Raw genomic sequence first — 7,739 nt, forward strand, 5'->3', positions numbered from 1 at the left:
ATTTGATCAGATTTACTCATAAAAACGCAAACCTGACTGTATTTTCCTTGGCCTGGCTCCAATCTCCTACTGTGTATGTTCTCTTTTGAGCCTCACCAGGAATGTTCCAGAGGTACATGGGACTCAGACTTCATGGCTCACAGCGAAAGACGAGCTTTGTGTGAACGCTTGCCTGAGGACACTGATGCTGCAGGGCTATGTGGCAAACAAACTTGACCAGTCTATAGTCATAATATATACTGTGGTGCATTATAATGGTACACTGTGTTTATTAGACAGCAGAATGCTCACTGCTTATTCAAAATAAACTGTTGATGTTTCATGCTGGCCTGCAAGCCACCATTGTTTTCTTAGACTAAACTGTGAAAGGTGATGTTTTTTAAATAATCTGGCAACATTATTATTATTATAATTATTTCTTTTTATAAAGTTCTGTTTTTACATCTATATTAAAAATTACCAGCATGATCCATGAGCCATTCATGCTGTTTTGAGACACTTGTGATATTTTAAAAGACCTGGAGAACACTGAAATCCTTGGAACATAAGGGCTCTTATGTTTCACAGTCATTGTATGCCTGGTTTTCAGCATGGTTAAATTTATGGGAAAACAGTTTTTAATTTCCACTGAATCATGCAAAATGAGCATAGTAAAAAAGAGAGAGAGTTGATTTGTTTATTTTCCCACCCCACTATTGCAGCCTGACCTTATTTGTTTTAGTTGGTCACAGAGCAGTCTGTGGCATTGGAAACAGACAAGTATGCTACCTATGTCTACATTCCTTCATAGATCAAATCCCTGGAAAAATTGCAGGCCTGTCGTTAGAATCATGCATATCGCTGTTGCTGCTCCTGCTTGGCACCTAACCAATTAATTTAGACTACAACTTTGACACTTTGCTTTAAATCTGTGAAACCACAGTTTGTGTAGAGTTGACCTGGATAAATATACAAAGCCTACATTAACAGCTAAGTGGCAGTAAAGACATGAAGCAGTATGTGCTTTCTTGTCTTAAAAAGAATTCTATATAATTATTCAGATGTCATGACTGAAACCTTTCATTTTCAGGCTGACAAATGTGTGTGCGTTCAACATTTTCAACAGCTGAGTATGTTTTTAAAACAAACAATACTGTGTAAATTGTAATAGTTCCTTAGTTTAATGTTTTGCCATGATTTGGCATTCAGAACAGTTTTATTTTTGTATGTTCTACAGACTGTAAGCAAACGTCCTTTTGCACTCCATTAAAACTGCCTTCAAAAGTGTTGACAGTTATGCTCCCTGATTATCTTCATGACAAAGTACACGTGAATTGTTTTGACATAGAGCATAAACATACTGAAAAAGTTCATTTTAAAATTTACAAACACAAGTGCAGCATCTGAGATATAATGGCGTGTTTCATCAAGTCCGAATATTCAATATGTTTAGCCATCAGTCAATAATGTCAACATCTCAGACAAATCGCTTGGGCTAGCAGCACATAGCTGTGTGTGAAAACAACTGTTTGAACTTTTCCCAGAAGCTCAGCAACTGCAAATGAGATCCAGTGGCAGACACGTACACCACTAACTTCCTCCGCTGAACTAAGGATGGCTCCATGTCGTCTGCATCTACTGTATCTACATTGGATCCAATATTGGATCCATGTGTGGCGGCTTTCAGCCATTCCTCCAGAGGAGGCTGTACTTCCCATATATGCTGCCCCCCAGAGGACATCAGCTTTGTGGAATGTTAAAAATGAAGGAGAATTCATAGCATATAAATTCTACTCACAAAAGCAATGAGCTTTTTATTTCAACCGCACTAAACTCCATACTGTTGTACAGAAGATTTAAGCAAAAATTCCAAACAATTACTATATATATATATATATATATATATATATATATATATATATATATATATATATATATATATATATATATAGTTAGTGTGTGTGTGTATATATATATATATATATATATATATATATATATATATATATATATATATATAGTGTGTGTGTGTGTGTATATATATATATATATATATATATATATATATATATATATATATATATATATATATACACACACACACACACACAGGTAGTCGTCGACTTACAACCTATGCAACTTACGACCATTCGACTTTATGACCACAATCGCTAGCCGCGGCGTAAGGTTATTTTTTAACAGCTTCCGGCATAATTTCACAGTACTTTACATATAGCCTACTCTACTTACCACCAAATCGTGTGTGTGTGTGTGTGTGTGTGTGTGTGTGTGTGTGTGTATATATATATATATATATATATATATATATATATATATATATATATATATATATATATGTACTAATATTTGATGAATGTTTTAAAAAATAACCTTTTTTTTTTTTTTTTTACTTTTATAGAGCTAGGAATAACAAGCTGAATCATGAGTTTTGTCTTAAGATAATGTTTGTCATCATCCAACAGCTTACATGTAAACCATGCAAATTGCAATAACATTCATTTCAATGACTATTTTAATTTTTGAATAGAGAATTTCTTACAATTTCTACATGCCCCGATAATTCCATCAAGAGGAAATAGAAATAATTTATACTGTATGCCATACTCACGAAACACAATGTGATTATAAAAATAAAACGATTTTAAAGCCTGAGTTGCATTACACACTTTCTCACAAACCAGTCTTACTGTACATTATTCAAAGCATTTAGCCCCTATTAACAATGTCTTTCATTTATTTATATTGTTCTCTAGAAGGACTCAAAAGCCATGACATTTATTAGTAAACAGTTTGCCCAAATGTAAGCATGCCCAAAGTTCAGCTTTCATCACAGTAATAAAGGATGCTGTAAACACTGTCTTTGACCTAGTTCAAGCACAAATATTGTCTATAATTGAAGATCAAATGTCTTAATGACATCCTGTCATTAAGCTAAGACTAATATACTAATGGTACAAATGAATTATAAAAGAGCAGAGTTGGTTTCCATTAACGTCAAGCTCTGAGTAAATAGCTGGTGCACGCTGCTTTAATTTAGTGCATGCAAGCTCTCATTCCATCCCAGACGATGAGAAAATCACTGCCAGCTCCATTCGGATAAGGCTGTGCCTGTTGAATCTCAGGTGGAGGGAGGGGGGTATGCTGAGAAGGGGGATCACTGTTGGATTTTGATTTCTGTTATGATTGAGCAATTATCAGGGCACTCCGAGCCAGCCTCAGCATGGGATCAGTTCCACACAGAGTGGAGTTCAAACCAATAGTCATGATTTGTAGAAGACGTTTCTGTCAAAACCATGCCATGGTACAAAATCAGCTGATGTGGGTCAGTACTTACTAACCTGACTGAATAAATCAGTTTGAGCTTCTGATGGTAGAGTAAGCAAACTGTTTCACATGGAGACATGGCTCTGAAAGTGAGTCTAGTACTAATATGTGTGTCAGATGTGTTTTTGGGTAATTAAATATACACTCATAAAATCCTGTATATACAACTGGAAAATCAAGAAGTCATGAATCTGTGGGTGCCAATTAATTTAAACATATTAATAGAATAAGCTGAATGCATGTTTCAGTTCTAAAGTTCACACATAGCCATCCGACAGATGGAGTCCTAGTTTATATTTGCATTATTTGCAAAAACAAAACAATTTTCATTGCATTCCCATTTTTTATGCTTTCCAATGAATTAAGTGTTATGTCTTTTTTCCACAATAATTTGAAGCATGCCCTGGGCTAAGCACAATGTCCTAAAGCATGTTAGTCTAGCATAAAAAAAAATAGCAACAAGGGGGAGAGTGACTTAGAGCTGTCAGCAAATAATGACTGTTGGCAACAAAGCATGACACACTCATGCTGGCATAGGTTTTGCGTTGAAAAGTACGCCAAGAATAAATTGTCTGTCTGTAACTATTTAAAGGCAGCATTATGGTGTGATTTGTGCATAGAAAACTGATATTTTGGGCCAGAACTTTTTCCAAGTGTAGCAGCTTGCAGCAATTTAATTTATATGGGGGGAAAACCACCAAAACAAATATTTGACTGTGTTCCCATATTGAAATAGATTTATTTATATGGATTAATTTGGCTCAAATGAGCAGTTATAAATTTTTAGCTGTATCCAGGGACCTGGGGTCTGTGCAGAAAACATCTAACAAATTGTACATTATGTGCAATGCTAAACATTTCCTGAACTTGTTCTTAAGGCATACATATGTATACATAAATATGAATAAATATTAACTTGAGAATAAAGAATATTATATGTGTTCACTCATGCACATATACGTTGCATTACATACAATTCTGCTTAGTGCACTAAATAAAGATAAGGATGAAAAAGAGAAAATTTAAGGTGCATATTTTGAAGTGTGCACATAATTTTAAGTTTGTGACCTGTGGACAGTTTATAGATAGTGGTTAACAGCACATGAATGGACCGAATATTTTTATTTAGCTATATAAATCTGGATTTTCATTTGATAAGCTGTAAAACAGAAACATGTTCATACAATGTTTATATAATTTGCTAGCGGTGGTCATTGACTTGTGGATTTGTGCATGAATGCATGTTTTTTTTATGTGGTTTTCATTTCACGTTCTGCACCGTTAGTGATATCCTGTTGATTTACCATTCTTTTCATTTTATTTAAATACCACAGCTGAACTTTCTCCTCACCATGGTTTTGCTGGTTTTGGTATTGCTATGTAACGTTCTAATCCTTAGTGCTTATTTAACTTTAATATGACACAGCATGAGGACACAGTCAAGTACAATTCTTAATTTTATTTTATTTGACATAATTCATGTTGAAACCGTCCAGCTTGGGACAGAACTCTGATGTCAGGTAATGTAAATATATGTAGTCAACTGTTCAGTGACTAGCATGTAAGTGTGGTTGCAAGCTTCATCCAACACCACAACAAAACTCCTCAACTGTTTGGCATATGTGAGTAATTAAGAATAACACATTTGGCTGACTGCATGGTAATTGTGAGGATACCGTTGTAATGTTTGGCCCACAGTCTCTAGGCCATATAATTAACATTTACAACATGTTTTTAAACATATAACAACCATGGGTGATAAAAGCTGCAATCTGGCTAAAATTCTATAATATATTTTTAATTAAATTTTCCAGCCGCAATTTGAAGCATACTCAGGGGATTAATTGGTACGTTTGGTCTTAAAGGATTTAAGAGTCTTAAATGATTTAATGATTAAAAGAAATTAAACTCTTTGGGCATTTTGACCATTGAATCTAGTTGGGCAGCTGTTATATATTACAGATTTTCTCACATACATTCACATACAATAATCATGCGACTTTTCTGTACTGTACTGGTTGTAGTTCATACGCTATGTACATTTAGATTTTAACTTGTTAATAACTTGTTAGTTAGTTTAAGGCTTCAGTCCATTTGCTAGTACAATCTTAACTTTCAAAGTTAAAAACAATACTGGGGAAATATTAAATGAAAGTTATAGATAATGTGTCAAACTTATAACAAATACAAAATGCAAATTAGTTTGGGAAATGCTTTTTAGGGATGCCAAGAAAACTTATAAACATATATTTTATATGAATATTGTATTTATTTAGAAATTTCCAGTATATTGAGATTGTTTAATAGGTAATGCAGATATCAAAATCAAGACAGCAGGATTGGCTGGTTTTTCTATACTCAGATGAATATTAATTATTTAAAATCATGTTACCTTAGATGACAAATTAGCATTATTTATTTGTAAAAAATTGTTTTGCATCAACGCAGAAAATATAAAACATAAAAAGTTTTCAATGTCAATATCACTCAAGTACTGTACACCAAGAAAACACTAAAGGCCAGTAACAAAAGACAATTGCTCAATTACTTTCCATACATGTTTACATTCATGTGGCATGTTCCAGCCACCTCCAAAGTACATTTAAATGCCCTATTCAACTATAGGTCAATAGGTATCATCATGGAAAGAAAGACATGAGGCAGTTTTAAATGCTTTTTAAATGCATGGATTACAAGCTATTCAGTGGAACCTCCATGCGAACTTGAAATTTTACTATGAACAGAGTAGTGGCAATTCTGCAATAAATTCACCTATTGTTCCTTTTGGAAAATGTATTAGGAGAACTTTGCTCAGCAAATTGAGCAAAGCTGTATTCAGAATAAGTCCAAGAAATGTACCTAGAAATGTACCCTGCGTATAAGGTGATTAGCTCACATTTAATGACAGCATCACAAGCACTGCACATGTACCAAATAAAGGCCATTTGTTCTGGGGATGCCACTACTGTCATTGCTTGTAGTCTCAATTATTTCTCTGTGGAAAGTCTGTGCAGACTGTCTGCTATCAAACATTCTCTCAGTTACCTAGAAATTACATTTGATTTTAAGCTTATCAGGAAACCTGCTCCCTATATCCACAAACATATTTATATATATTTATAAATATATATATAAATAAATAAAGCCACATGCAATAATGCATTAGATTTGTATGAATGGCACCAATATATGCAAAGAACAAAACTTTCAGAGCCACATGAACAGACATTCCACCGAACAAACCTGTAATAACAGGTGATTAGATGGGACAACAAACCCACATGTGTCTTATTGCTTTGAGCTCCAAGGGTGTAATGAAAAAGAGGAAAACAGAGGGGGTGGATTATCATGAGCCTCAACTCATCTTTAGCGGAGCTCAAGTTTGCTCATTGTCTGAATGCAGGAACGAACCCCACTCTGTGGCGCCAAGCTGACATTGCAGAATGCTGTCTGGGTCAGTGAGTCACCTGGCACCAGACGTAATGGCAGGCAAGGGTGTGCTATGTACAGTCGCAGCCGGGCACCAGGGGCCACAATGGCGACGCTGAAACACTCCCCTCCTCGTGCGATGACAGCCCAATCTTTACACAACAATGGCATATAATTTGTGAGAGGGCCCCGCTGTGAGAGCAAAGATGGGTAATTAAAGCAAGAGAGGACAGTCTGAGATACAGGCAAACCAGTATTGATGACAGTCATCAGCTGACTGCTGTATAGAGCCTTGTTATACGCTCCATTGTCGTGGAACTAAATGAGCTCTCTTACGTTGAGCTTGGTGGCAGTGGAGAGTGAAGAGAGTGTGGGGTGTGTGTGTGTCCGAGGAAAGAGCCAGGAGACTATTGTCCTCTGGTGCTCGCTTTCATGGGAACAGCTTTCTGATCATAGAAACGGGAAGTTATTACCCGCCTTCGTTCAGCTCACCTATTAATGATACTAGTCAACAAAGCCAGCTCAGTCCTACTGTCTGTCGTAGACTTCATGAGGCCAAGCACTCTGCGCTGGCCTAACTGCTGAATTAGGAAAGTTCATTTGGCTATTAACTCATGAATGGAGTCCTCTCTCTGCTTGGCCTATAAATGTGAAGGTCTTTATGCTCTGCAGGAAGGTTTAGACTTTATACTTTGGGGAATATGATTGGCTCTATTGTTGGTCAAGATAATCTGCCTTGTCACTTAACAGCTTGGTTTGCGGTCAAAGAGATTGCACAAACCCCCCTCAGAGTAATGGCCATTAATAACACCAATAGAGAACGCCTATTTGTGCACTTGATGGCCATTAAGCTGCTTAAGAACTGAATATGATAGGACTTAAAGTAGAAAAGGAAGTGACTGAGTCTGTTCCTGTTGTTAATGTGATGAGTGACTTAGAAACAAAAAAAAACAACTTCCACAGCAACCTTATAACGAGCCTATTTT

This window comes from Silurus meridionalis, chromosome 2 (assembly GCF_014805685.1).
Source record: "Silurus meridionalis isolate SWU-2019-XX chromosome 2, ASM1480568v1, whole genome shotgun sequence".
Classification (NCBI taxonomy): Eukaryota; Metazoa; Chordata; class Actinopteri; order Siluriformes; family Siluridae; genus Silurus; species Silurus meridionalis.